Source organism: Sylvia atricapilla, chromosome 24, assembly GCF_009819655.1.
Source record: "Sylvia atricapilla isolate bSylAtr1 chromosome 24, bSylAtr1.pri, whole genome shotgun sequence".
NCBI classification, from domain to species: domain Eukaryota; kingdom Metazoa; phylum Chordata; class Aves; order Passeriformes; family Sylviidae; genus Sylvia; species Sylvia atricapilla.
In genome coordinates, this window is record NC_089163.1 from 6,382,637 (window position 1) to 6,397,369 (window position 14,733).

Genomic DNA, 14,733 nt, shown 5'->3' on the forward strand with positions numbered 1-14,733 from the left:
GAGGATGAACAGAAACATCTCCTCCATTAAAGATTTCATCCCTTTTTTCTGATGAGGAACTGGCTATGCAGGCGTTTTATGGGTTCCCCCAGAGAGGGTCTGGTGCAGTGTTAAATCTTTGCTGTGTCAGGCTGAAAAGTCACTCGAGATGGTGCTTAAACACCTCCTCCAGTCCCCAGCCAGCTGAAAATCCTTCCTGCTGGATCACAAGCAGGAGATTAAAATCAGCACGTGCTGTACATCCGGCAGGGACAGTACTGGAGGGGACCATGGGCCCCCCTGTCCCCTCTCTGCCACCCACCTGCTCCAGGGCCACCTCCAGTGCCTCCTCTTGTCCCTCCTCCCGTGCTCCACTTCCCTCCCCTGTTTATGGAAATGATAAATGACCCCGAGCAAGGACTGATCCCCAGCACACCACCAGCAATTCCAGAGCATTCCAAACTCCGCATCACACAGCTGTGCCCTGCCTCCCCGCCTCTGTGGGCAGCACAGGAAAGCAAACAAACACAGCCCAGGTTGTTAAAATCACACTGCTTGGTGCTCAAACAGGCGAAAGCCTGGGATGCAGAATTAAAGGCTCTTATCCCTGTAACTCACCTGCCTTTATGGAGCACACCCGGCAGCCTGGCCACCCACTGCTCCCTGCTTTCAGCAGTGCAGGAGCTCTGGGGGTGGGGAGGTGAATTAAAGATGAAGTGGCAGCTGGAACTGAATTTCCTGCCTTAATATCATTTTCGGAGGAGTGCTGTGCGTTTGATAACATGTGCCATGCACACGGTTATTTCCTTGAATTAGATAACAGCAGATAACACAATGATCCTAATCTGCTCCCCAGCCCTGGGCTGGAAATCTGGCATTGCAGAGCCCGGCTTATCTGATCCTGGTGGCTCCTCCTGAGCCCTCCCCAGCTCCCTGAGGGAGACATGGCCCAGGTTAGAGCTGCTGCAAACTCTATTGAGCCCTGCTGGTGCTGGAGCTGCACCCAGGGCATGGGGCCAGACATCCTCGGGAACTGGGGCTGGAGACCTCAGGAATTTGGGCTGGAGACCTCAGGAACTGGGGCTGGAGACAGCTCCTGCCAGCTTCAGGGGCTCTCGAGAGCTTTATAAGAGGGGACAGGGGGCAGACAGCCAAGGCTGGATTCCCAAAGTGCCTCAAAGTGCGGAGTCCTGGGTGGTTCCCACAGGGAGATTGTCTCCCACTGCTGGCTCACCCTCCAAGAGGATCCATCTCATGTAATCCAGGTGGGATAACACTTGTCCAGGACCCACTTCAAGGCACTGTGAAGCCACATGGATTTGTTTTTTTGTTTTTTTTTGTTGTTGTTGTTGTTGTTGTTGTTGTTGTTGTTGTTGTTTGCTTTGTCCTTTCCCTGAATCTCCCCTGGATCCTGGTGTTGGGGCAGTGCTGTGACAGTCCTGCATCATGGGCAGGACTCATTTGCTGTGCCTGCCTCTGCTGGGATCCATCCCATCACATCCTGTCCCATCCCATCCCATCCGTCCCATCCCACCCCTTGGGCAGGAATGCTGAGAACCTCCCCAGTGACACAGCTTTGCTGTCCCCAGCTAAAGGCTCCTTGAGCCCAGGTTGGTGAGACACCTACGACACCTCTAGTCCTGCTACAGCTCAGGAGGGCTTTGGACATGAAGGAATATCCTTTCCAGCAGCTCCTGGTGGGAAAGGGGGCTCTGACCTGCAGTGGGTCCATTGCCAAGTCTGCAGAGAAAAAATCAACCTGGCCCCTCTTTTCTTGTGCTGGGCAGGACTGGGAGCTCGGCCCCTTCCCAGCCCTTCCCAGCTGGAACAGCTCCCTCTCCAGAAGAAGAGATGCTCCTTCCCTCCCTCAGGCATGGAGGGGAGCAGGTATTTATGTCTGGGTTTTCCCTGCTGGCATTTAATGGGCGTTTTAGCAGCACAAACAGAAAATGCTGCATATTCATCTTCCCTGTGTGGGACTGAGATGGAGAGGAGGGAAGGCAGAAGTGCCTTGGGCTCATTGCTCCAGTCTCATCCTCGGCAGCAATCTCAAAGATGAAGAATAACTTCATTTCCAGTCCTCATCTGATCTCCTGTCCCTGCTCTTTGTGGCTCTGTTGAGGGCCGTGCCCACCCTGGCACACAGGCAGCTGGCAAATCCCCGGCTGGTTCAAATGCCCGGTGGAGCCCTGACCCAGGCCGGGCTCCCGAGGGGCAGGACAGAGGAGACCGAACTCGGGCTGCAGGGGGTGGGAAGATCAGGAAGGGCAATCCTGTCAGGGGTGCTGCCTCGGCAGAGCAGCAGTGTGGCCTCCAGTGCAGTCTGGGGCTGAGAGGGCTGAGACGCTCACACTGCACCTGCCTGCTTCAGTTTGCTCTGGGCAGAGTTCATCGGAACGGGAAAACGCAGCCTCAAGATCATTTAACCCATTCCAGATGCAGCTCATGGTGTGTTTGTGTTCGTGCTGGCCCAGCAGGAAGTGTTAATGACTAATTAATGCCAGCCCAGGTTTGCAGACTGTCCTGGCAGAAGCTCTGGCTGCAGGAGCTGCGCAGTGGCACCAACAGCCAGCAGAGTTTCTGCACACAGACTTGCTTCACACAAACAAACCCCGCCAAGAGCCGTTCAGACTTGCCCAGGAAATAAAAGCAGTGCCACATGTGGCAAATGGCACGTGGATAATTTAAAGTGTTCTTTGGAACCATCTGGAAATATTGCAAAGCATTTTAAGGAGAGTAGTAAATGTCATGTTGGATTTTATGCAGGAGAGGACATGCAAACTGCCAGGAGTGTGACTTGCTTTCCTCAGCTCGGAGTGACTGCACACTTCTCCAAACAGCCAGCCCGGCTCCCTGGGCTCCAGCACTGCCCAGGACCAGGAGCTGCTGTGTTCATTCCCTTCCTTTGCAGGAGGAAAACCACTCAGGAAGCCCTTGGTGCTCACAATCAAATCCCACACAGAAATTGGTGTTTCGGCAGTAATTTGGGGGAAGACACCGTGGGAGCTGCATGGATGCCAGCGAAGAGCATTTCCCACTCAGTGCTGCTACAGCCAGAGATGTTCAGGCCCCAAAGGGCTGGGCCAGGCTTTTTTGGGTTGATAAGGGCAGCCCAGACTCTGCTCTGCCCCTCACCCAGCGCACACCATTAACACAGACCCAGGGAGGTGTTTCATCCTGGGCTGGAGCCTCGCAGGACAGGAAGGATCTCCTGCTTCCCCAAGTCATTTATTCCACTTTCTGTGCTTCAATCCAACATCCACCCCGGGCTGGGGACCACAGCACTGCAGGGGCTGGGGTGGGCAGGGAGAGGAGACAGCTGGGAGAGCTGGGAATGCCCAGCCTGGGGAAGAGGAGGCTCCAGGGAGAGCTCCGAGCCCCTGGCAGGGCCTAAAGGAGAGCTGCAGAGGGACTGGGGACAAGGATGGAGGGACAGGAGCCAGGGAATGGCTTCCCACTGCCAGAGGGCAGGGCTGGATGGGAGATTGGGAACTGGGAATTGTTCCCTGGCAGGGTGGGCAGGGGCTGGGCTGGAATTGCCAGAGCAGCTGTGGCTGCCCCTGGATCCCTGGCAGTGCCCAAGGCCAGGCTGGACACTGGGACACTGGGAGGTGTCCCTGCCGTGGCACTGGGTGGGATTTAAGGTCCTTTCTAACCCAAACCATTCTGGTATTCTGTGTAATTCTGACTCTTGTGCCTGTCTGAGGGCACTTCTTGCTGTCCCCAGCCCCTGGGCTGTGCCTTCCTTCTCCTCTTCCTCCTCTGCAATTTTCCCTGCTGTTGTTACATTCTAGTTAAAGTAGGTTTTATTCCACATAAAACAATGAGCAAAATGTAAAATATTATGATATTATGAATATGTTTTTATATTGTAGTTAGCTCTAGGCATTCCCTTTCTTATTTCATCATGATTGTTAGACTTCTTTTATTCCTTTCATAAAGAAAAACATTAATGTAAAAATAAAAGGAGTTTTGATGATTTGGGTGAATTGCAGTGCTCAAGGCTTTCCTCCTCATGTGCTTAAAGATGTGTGTGAACTTTAATGCAAGAGCCTGAGGAGGAAACACCTCATCCAAGTCCTGTCAAAGGCAGGAGGAGTTTGATCACAGAGCAGAGAGGAGCAGAGTGGCTTTGGGTGAGGAAAGGAGGGGTGCTTGTCACCCTCACATTTGGGGCCAGGCTGGAAATGCCTGCCCTGACCAGGACATCCAGGAAGTCCAAGGTGATTTGGAACCTTCCCCAAAATTCTCAGCTGGTACAAAGCAGGCGGTGCTGCTGCTGTGAGCAGCTCCGTGGGAGAGGCTGCTGCACTCTGAGCCCACAGCCCAGCTGTCCTATCCCATGGGATAAATCCAACGGCAGGGATGAGCACTGGGGCAGGGCTGGGGGCCCTGGGGTCTCCATGGTTTGATGGGGCAGGAGCAGGCCGAGCTCTCCCACTCCCACCCCCTCACCAGGGTCCCCATCAGGCCTCTCCCACTGACTTCTGTGATCAGACTCTGCCCTTGGCACAAATGCTTCAGCCAGCAAATTGATGTTTAAGATTTTTTCCTCTTCCAAACCAAAGCTGCTCAGCAGGAAAAGTTCCGGAGTTGAGGGGTTCATGGTGGGAGCCAGCACAGACAAACCATCAGGATCAGGATCAGGGGCAGTAAACCCCTGGGATTCCTGGTCTGGACCCTTTCAAGCTGTCCCCAGTGCCCCAAGGGACAGCGCTTCCAGAAGAGCGTTGGAGGAGCTGTGTTCCCATCCCATGTGGAGCAGGGCACTGCCCTGTGCTGAGGAGAATCCTCTGCTGGGTGTTTGCAGCTGGGAGAGGCTGTGCCTGTGCCCTGGAGCCCAACTCTGGAGCACAGGGATGCACCAGGAGGGAGCTGTGGCTTCCAGACTTGTAAGAGACAGTCACAGACGATAATCAGCCTGATACAAAGCCAATTACCAACTATTTTTAGAAAGCCTTTGACAGCCTCCCCTCTTCAAACCTGGGGATATTTATTTATTATATTCCGAATCATCTCTGTGCCCTGGGGTTGATGCACATGTCACAGGCACGGAGTGTCAGCAGCTCGGCATTGGCAGTGGCACTGAGCACAGCAGCCCTGTCACCGCCTCCCTGACGGTGGCAGCAGGTCAGACATCGATAGCAGCGCTGCCTCCAGGGACAATTAAACACTAAGTGGGCATCAGCAGGATGACACCCGCGCGGGGAATATTCAGGTCACTGCAAAGTATCGATGGCAGTAAGTCCCTGATGCTGCAGGAGCCACCTGGCTGGGAAATGACGTGTCCTGTTCAGGGAAGGAGCATCAACGTGAAGAAGAGCTCCGAGCTGAGGTGGGAGGGGGCTGCTGCTCCCTGGCTGGAATGGGCATTCCTGGTGCTGTGAGGATGGCCCTGGGCTCCCCTGCCTGGCAGAGGTGTGAGCAGGCAGGAGGGAGCAGCACTGGCAGACCCAGCGGCTCAGCGCTGCGCTGTGTCCCGGCCAGCCCCGCTCCTCAGCCTCGCCTCCCTCTGCCCAAGTCTTGGAGAGGGGAGCAGAGCCCTGTGTGACCTCCTCCAAACTGAACTTACTCCTTACTTTTAAAAGCTTTCAGGCCCAGGGCCAAATTCAGAGCTGATGCTCTACATGGCACAAATTTCAGTCTCCCCTACTCTCCCCGTTTCCCCATGTAGAGGTTATTTTAGGCTGGGAGTTATTTTAACTCACACCTTTCCTCTGGTGCATAAATTACACTTATTTATATTGCTTTCTGCATCAGCAGCCAGGGGTAAGAAGTGCTCAGGGAGCCTCAGCAAACATGAGAGGCTCTGAATCGTCCCACCTTCACCAGCAATGCTGAATTTGCCCCGTGGCATCCCAGGGATGCAAACATCCTGACTGGAAGGGCCAAGACAGGACATGGATGTGCTCAGCACCTCTTTCCTGCTCTCCTGACTCGTGTGAATGGTCCATGATGTCCTGGCCAGGCTCAGAAAGCCTCTGGGAGTTTGTCCTGGGTTTGGAGGGGGTAGAGCAGAGCCCATGAGGCTCTTGCAGGGCTCCTGCCAAGGGAAGCATGGAGGGGTCACCAAGAATGCTCCATCACAGCAAGGTGGGCTCCTCAAATATCCCTGCTGGAAAGGGGAGGGTGAGAGCTGCCAGGGGTGTGAGCAAGGCTGGGACATCTTTGTTCCACAGGAGGAAGGCTTTAGATGCAGCAGATGGTATGAAATCATGGTTTTTAACACAGGACTCCCATTCAAACAAACTGGGAGTTGATTTCCAAAGCCCAAGTGATCTGTGTTCACCTCTTGCAGGAGCAGTTAAAGTGCAGTCAGCTCACCCTAATTAACGAATTGTGCCCCTCAGTGCATCTTACCTTAAGCTGAAGGTAAAACCCAGCTCTAAAGGTCTAACCAGGCTCTTCTAGGCTAAACCCTACTGTTCAGCCTGGTTAAAGCTCCCAGGGTTTGACCCTGGGATCAGGATTTGCAGCCTACACTGTGTCTGGCCTTGTTGGATTCCAAGTGACAATTCCCAGATACTCCAGTGGACTTTGCATTGAGCCACATTTACTGACTGCTCCAAGCACTGCCTCCATTCTCTGCTAAGTGTACCCAAGTTTTAGTGTTTAATATTTAAACATGAAAGTTCTTTTGAGACATTTAAAGCAGAATTATTAACAGCCCCATGTAGAACTGACAGGTTAACAGAGCGACAATTAAAAAGAAAGGTTAAATACATTTTCTTTTCAGACCAACTGCTGTTGCCTAAGACTAATAAATCCACGAGGAGATGGTTTTTAGAGCGTGTGAGGGGCTGTGTGTCAGCTTTTATGGGCTGGAGTTTTTCAGAAATCACCACACTTCTCTTTCCAGGCAGCTACAGGTTTCAGACTCTATTTAGCAGATGGAGCTTCTTCCAAAGAGTTGTGTGAATCAAGCTGGAAAGAAAAAAAAAAAGGAATATAAAAAAAGCAAACCCTACCAGCTGTGGGGCTTTAAACATTCAGGCTCACAGTTTGCTTGGCTTTTTTAATGTACCGTGATTCTCTTGTCTCGATAGCTCTGAAAACACAGGGGCTGGAGAAGAGCAGAAATTGTGGCTCTCTGAGGGATCAGTACAAGGGCTGAACTCCTGTTTCTCCTTCAGAAAATCACTGTCCCCCGTGGCTGGCAGGACACAGCCTCGGGAAGAGCCGGGTTTGTGGACAGTGAGGTGCCAGCTGGGACATCCAGGCCCCTCCCAGCCCCTGCTGGGTGTTGGTGGGCAAAGTTCAGACCTTTCAGAGAGACATTTTCCATCTCTTTGCTGGGTCCAGTCACATAAACATTCCCTCAGTGTGATCCCCATGTGCTCTGTGACTGCACAGAGAACGTGTGGCTGCAGGGACGCAGGAAAATCAGATTACGGGGTGACGCTGTGACACTCTGAGCGGGGTGACCCTGGAGGAGCAGGTGACCTCCAGAGGCCCCTGGAGCCCCAGCTGCCCTGTGACTCTGTGGAAGGAAGGGCATGAGAAATTCAGAGTAAATCCATCTGTGACTTTGGAACGTGAGGCCCAAGGACAGGCTCCAGCTCCCTGCAGAGCCTGGGCACTGCTGTTGCTGCAGGGTGGGCAGGCAGACCAGGGAGAGGGGCTGGCTGACCATTCCCTATTCTCTCCCTCCCAAGAGTTCTCTCCTGGCCCCTCTCAGACCCCACTGGACCCCAATCCAGCTCAGCATCCCCTTTCCTACAATTACATCTCTCTCCCAGGTTCTTTTCCAAGCTCCACGAGTCCCTCTTTGCCAAGGCTCCTGATGGACATTGGTTTGGACCCAAATTTGCCACCATGAAGGGTCATGTGACTTACAAGTAGAGAGAAATATCTACTCACCCTGTGCTTTTAGCATGTAAAAAAACACTGCCTGGTGTTTTAAATGAGTTCCTGACAGCAGCAGTGGAGGTTCCAGACTATTAGAAGCACATCAGAGGAAGGCATTACAGGATGGCCTCAAGCCATGGTTGTAATCAACCTGGCTTGATTTATTAAACTCTATAGCAACCCATATAAATTGATTAGCCATTTTTAAAAATGGCTGTTAATCATGGATTATCCCTTTGCACAAATTTAGAAAACTATCTGGGTTACAAGCAGCCTGAAAGGCAGAGGGGAAGAAGCTCAGGGTTAAAACTTTGGGGAGAGTACCAGGCTCCCTTCCACGTTCCATCCTCTGAGGTTTCCCTCTTCCTGCCCTCCTTCAGGCCGTGGAGTGAGCATGGAGTGAGCATGGAGAATGACACAACAGTGCCAGCTCTGCCCGTGGGGTGCCAGCAGTGTGCAGAGGGACACCCCACAGCGTGGTCAGCATTCCTGCTCAGCCTAGGGGAACCAGTGTAAGAGACAGCTCTGCAAGGATCCAAATGATCCCTGGGCATTAAACCACCCTCAGAGCTGCTGATGTTCAGAACCCAGGAGCAGAGGATCCCCTTTAATGTTCAAATATATATTTTTAAAAGGTCAGTGTGACAGCATTATAGGAGGCCTGGGGATGCTCCACTCCCACCTCTGCTCTGCCCTGTCTGTCACCAACATACGCCAGTGTCAGCTTTTCTACCCTCAGCTCCAGCCTGCTCTGATCTTCCCTCTTCCCACATCCCCTGTGACTCCCCAACCACCAAATGTGATAGGAAGGAATTACTGTTGTCATAAAATTGGTTCATTACATCCTTCCAGTCAGAGGCTTTAATGAGCACTGGGGCTGCCCAGTGCTGTGATGCTTCCTCTGAGGCAGCTACACATGGAAGGAGTTCGGTGGTGTCTTTAATTCACTCCATGCAGAGGAGCTGGCAGGTCCATCCTGCAGGGCACCAGGGGAGCAGTGGAGCCATTAAGGAACACCTTGACTCTGCCGTGGTGCCTTGGGCATCCTGAAATGTCAGCTGGAGCTCCAGAATGGAGCTGCTGTGTATTCAGGGGTTCAGGACACCTGGAGAGTGAGGCTAGCTGGAATACAGACAGATCCTGGGATGGTCTGATTCAACAGAAGTCAGCACCTGCAGAGGCAGGAGTTTTCTCATCCTAAATTATCACAGAAATATGGGATGATTGAGTTGGGAGGGACCTTAAAGCCCATCTTGTTCCATTCCTGCCATGGGCAGGGACAACCATGGCCCAGGCTGCTCCAAGCCCTGTACAACAAGGATGTTATTCCTCACTATTCCCTGTGGTTTTTGCCCAGCTGGTTTATGGCAAACAGACCCTTGAGGAGCAGTCCGGGAAAGCTTTGATGATCCCACAGTTGTTGTGCTGGCCTCAGTGCAATTCCAGCTGCTCTGAGCTGGCAGGAGCAGGACAAGCGATGTTTTCATGGGGTTTCTTTGCCAGAGTGTGCAGAGCAGAGCTAACACAGACCCACAGGGCTCCCAGTGACTTAATTCAAGTCACTCTGCAAACATATCACCCATCACCCTGGAGGCAGGAATGGGGTGAACCTCGGGAAGAACAGCTCTGCCATGCAGTGGGGCTTGTTTCTTTGGAGATGCCACTGTTTCCAGCCTGAGATGTGAAGCATTCCCATGAAATCCCTCTGGCACTGGATTTTATGGCAGCTTTCTCACCTCGGAGCTCTGGAGGCTTTGCCAGGTGATCAGGCAGAGCTGTAGCATCATTTCCCACCCCCAGCTGCTCTGGCTGTGTAACCCCACTGTTCCTCGTGATGCGCAGGGCTTTAACTGGGGTGGGTGTGAGGGTGGGAGGCTGGAAGGCATTCGTGCAGCTGGCAGGTCTTTGCCCATCATTTAGCTGAGACCAGGAAAGAGGGTAAACAAAACAGCCCTTGGCCAATTCCAACCAGTTTGTCCCAGTGACCACACATGGCAAGGCCTGGCTGCTGTCAGGGGCCTCAGCAGATTTGTCCATGCAGGGAATCTCTGCAAAATTAATCTGAGTTAAGCAAAAGCCAAGATTTCCAGTGGATTTGCTAAACTGTATTAAGTCCCAGTGTGAGTTACACTAAATGGAAATAAGATGATGTTAATTTTAAGAAGGCTTCCGTGCATGTTTGAGGAACATGTAATCATCAGGGATATTCCCTGGAGGAAAACCAGGGGGAGATGCTGGGGAGCTGGGGAGCTGCGGGTGCCTGCTGCTCATTCCAAAATGTGGGAGAGGCATGTGGTTTTCCCACCCTGAAAAGCTGTGAGGGAGGCAGAAAGGACAGTGGCTATGGACTCTGGGCCATGCTGGGGTTCAGGGCCAGATTAAGGAGGGGTCTCTCTGGACCCTTCAAAGCTGAGCCCCCCAGGCCTCTACCCAGCACAGCTCCATTGCAGCCTCTGAGGAACAGCAACACAGAGGATTTGCTGTAAGAACTCCCTTCCCCAGTCCTAATCCGTGTCACTTTAAGTACAGCAGAGAACCAAATCTGACAGCTGGTTGGGCTTACCCCAGGACCAAAATCTCCATGTGAAATACTCTGGGCTCTTAAACCCTGTTTATGCCCCAAAGTGAGAGCAGCATTAACTCCCTGAGTGCAGCAAACAACCTGACTGACACAAATGCACTTATGTGGGGAAGAGGAACAAGCTGTGCTACCAGGAATGGCTTTATAACTCCAACTAAATCCACTCTTGCCTTTGTGCTGATACAACTAATCAGCAGTTAATATGCAGTCCCATCAGCACACAGAATAACAAAGCCCTGTTTCCCCAAGATCTGCATTTCATGCTTGATTGCGAGCTCCGATCAAATCCTTTCCTGCCGTTCCAATGGGTTTTGCTAAATTCTCTCCCCTGGTGTGGAGTCTTTGATGACTGGTGAGGTAGAAGCCCACACTCTGGCCTGTTGTTCAGACAAGAAATGCTGATTGGGAGCATTTATGAGCTTTCTCTCCTCTACCTGACTAGTGTTTCCACAGTGTGGATAAAACCTTAATTGTATGTGAGACTGCTTTCCTCCCCCATCAAATCTGCTTGAAACTGCCAATGGCTTCAAAAATTATTAAGGTCAGAATAAACATGCAGGAACGCTCACGCATTCATTCCATCATCATATAAGCTTAATTTCCTTAGGCAAGCAGGCTAAAAATATCCCCTGTGCCCAGAAGAGGTAATTACACCAGCATAAAACTCCATAGGGTCGAGCTGGTTCTCGCCGTGGTTTGAAGTGGTGCCCTGACACAGCACATCCCAACCATCCTCTGCCCACTCCACACACCTCCCACAGCCCCTGCAGCTCCCACCCAGGACAGGGAAAACGCTGGATTGTGAATTCCCCCTGGCATGGAGCAGAATCCCAGTTTCCTGTGCCAGGATGGGCAGCGATGGCTGAGCCTGGAGGTGGCTGGGGAAGGTGTCCTCTTGGATCATGTCCTCACCCCACAGGACAAAACGCTCCTGTCAGGCTGGGTTTGGGAGGCCAAGTGCTGTAATGGTGACAGACAGTTCCAGATCAACCCCTGCAAAGCCTCATCCCAAAGCTGGCACTCCCCACCAGGAGATTTCCCAAGGCTGGATTTGCACAGAGCAAACCCCGCAGTTACTCGTGGGCAGCTGGAGCTGGGCTGGCCCCATGGCCCAGCCCTTCTGCTGCCCTCACACCTCACAGGGCAGGGGCTCTCTGTCCAACCATGACAATTCCCAGCAAAGCTCCAGATTCAACTGGTCTCTCTTCTGGGAGAGAAGCAGCAGCTACACCTACACTCATCAAAATACACTTGATGACCACAAGCACAGTCTAAGTGACCCCCTTCCCAATAATTTGTACAGAAGCAAGGAATTACAATTATTCCTAAAATTATTTTTAACCAAATTAAGACCTCTCACTTCTGATTTTGGAGTGTTCAGGTTCCCCTGTGCCTTTTGCCAGGCAATCAGGGGCAACAAGGAGAGCCAACAAGGAGTGACACCTTTGTTTCTCACAGCTCAGCTCCAGACAGAAGATTTGGCTTTGCCCAGTGACCTCAGTGAAACATCTAGAGCCCATCTCTTGTTGAATGGAGTCAGTTCTTTCCCTGCAGGACTTTGTGTGGATGATCTCTCGGGACTGAGTCCTTCTTGCCAGGCACAAGTGATCCTTTTCTAGGTCTTGGAGTGGTAAATTCTCCATCAGGAGCCAAATCACATTGCCCATTTGAAGCTCTCCACACAGGTAACTAGGTTGGCTGTTTGATGCCATTTCCTCTTAGTCCAACAAAGAGTAATTAACCCTTTAGAAGGAACCACTCTCCCTTAGCATCTCTCTCCCGGAGGTGAGAGTTTGGACTGGAGTTTGCTGAGCCCCACCAGCGGCAGGCAGGCTCATTTCCATCGGGGAGCTGAGCTGCTGGAGCTGCCAGGGGAGGGGCTGATGTGCCAGGTCAGTGCCAAACACACTGCTCTGGAGCAGCTCAGCCCATGCCAGGGATGCTTCTTTAAGCCTCAGCTTTAACCACCCTTTGCATTTCCTGAGCTCTGCAAGTTCAGAGCCTTGAGGGAACCTGGGCCATGGCTGAAAACCCACACTGAAGGAAAAGCTTCCTTAAACCTCACAGGGAACTATTTAAGGAAGATAAAGCTCCAACTCTGATCTATTCCTAGGGAATTTCCATAAATCATGTTATTTCTGAATCTTTTCTTCTAAGAATGAAGGCTAGAAGGGGTCCTCTGGTTTCATCTTTTGCCTGGCAAAGGATTTTTTGCAAATAAGCTTTTCGATAGCTGGATCAGTTTATGTGGATTCACAGTTCAGTGCAAAGGAGGAGCCTTGGATTTGTGTGTGCAGTGTGGGCTGCATGTTAAATTCTGAAAAAGCTGGAAGTTGGATCCCTCTCAAGGAACCTCAGACCAGTCAAGCCCTGCACACTCCAGATCTTCTTTAGTTAGGCAGTTATTTTTATCCCAAAGTGAATTTGATCTTAGTCATGCCATGGCCACCACATCTCACAGCAGTGACCTCCACAGGAGCACTCAGGACCCAAAACTCCTTCTGCCAGTCAGGAGTGGATCTGCAGCACCAGTCCCTCCATTTGTGATCTCCTGGAAGCATTGTGGCTCCAGGATAGCTCCCTTGCTCCTTTCCCAGCATCTCTCACATTCTCAATCTTTGGGAGTAATAATTTATGTGCAGAATGCAAGAACTAATTAGAGTGTCTCTTGCTTTCTGAAGGGGAGCAGAAACCACAGCAAATGACATTCCAGCAAAAATGGGGTCAGCTTGGATTAAACTGCCTTCCCATTTATCTTTGGTCTTTAGCATTAAATTTACCATACATATTAGAAACAAATTTTAATTTTCCACAGCATTGGGCAATATCTTCTCCTTAAAGCCTGGCAGAACATTCATTAGCATCCTCTCCCTCCAGTTCAGTGTGACTGTCTCCTCATTTGCACATAAATGTGAACTTTGCTGCCTGGACAAACTTGTCTGAATGACACCAAAGTTCTGTATCAATACTCAGCTCACACCTCCCCACACACAAACCTCCACCCACTCTCCTGTGCCTGCCCTCCGTTCTGCTGGTTTGAAATAGCTCCCAAAAGCTCTTGGAAGAAGATGCTGCTGGAAACACCAGTATGGAGAGATAGAAGTGAATGTATCGGTTGGACTTCCTGTCTAATTAAAGCAGGTTTCCCACCTTAAAGTCAGGTTTTAGAGTTAAGCTCATGGCATGAAAAAGTATTTCCAGAGTGCAGTTCATCCCTCTGGGCAGTTACTGGGAGCAGGAAGGGCAGCCAGTAGTGATGGATCTGTGAGGAGCCAACAGTACTCAACAGTCTGCTCCTTCCCAACCTGCCCAGAGGCCCCTCTCAGTCAGCCAGACCCCCAAAATCCCGGGAATAACCCCAAGTCTCATTCCCGTGGATGTCAGAGACATTCCTCTTACCCAGATTCAGGTGTTTGTAAAACAGAAGACAGTCCTACCTCCACAGCCAGTGGGCACACAGACATTCCCAGGATGTGATTCCTGAGGGCTGAGGGCTGCTTTAGGGATGATCCAGTTTGCCTTACTCTCCGAGCAGAGGACTCTCACCTCCTATGGGACAGTGATACAGGAGGAATTTCATCCCCATCCCTCCGCAAACAACTGCATTTTTAATAAATAAATAAATATTGTCCTGTGTTTCCTGCCCCTGGAGGAGGGGATTTGGCTGTAGAGAGGCACTTCCCATCTGCACCAGGGAGATGATGGCACTTCCCTGTCCTCAGGCTCCACGAGGACAGGGCCCCACAGAGGGCAGAGGAATCAGACAGCTCTCAGGGCGCTATCTCAGCTCTCAGGCAGGTAAGGGGCTACAAAGCACTGGTAGCATTTCAGCTCCAAATCCCTGGCCCAGTGGGCAGAGCAAACAGCGTGAAGTGAAAGCTGCCTCAGCTCAGGAACCCCTGGGTCTGAGTCTCTTCTCAGGCATTTGTTCCTCTGCTGTAATGCCACCACAGGCAACAACCCACAGCATGAGAGGGGACAGCTGTGACAGCGAGGGTGGCTCAAACAGCCTGACATTTACAATGTATTGACCCTCTCAACAGCATCCAAATGTTCCTGCCCCTGACTCCAGCAAGGCAAACAGGAAAAGAGCAGCAGTTTCTTACCTGCAGCTGCCAGGGCGCCAGGTCTTTCCCGGTGGATCACAACACTCTCCACCAGCAGGGACCTGCCTGGGTGGGGTAAAGCTCAGTGTCAGTAGTTCTGGTCCTAATTTCACTCTCAAGCCTCCTGTACACAAGTAAAGACTGAAATGAGGTCTCAGTATTGTGATTCTTCACTTGAAGAAGTGTGGCTGGAACACAGAGGAATTATTAGAAGGCTCG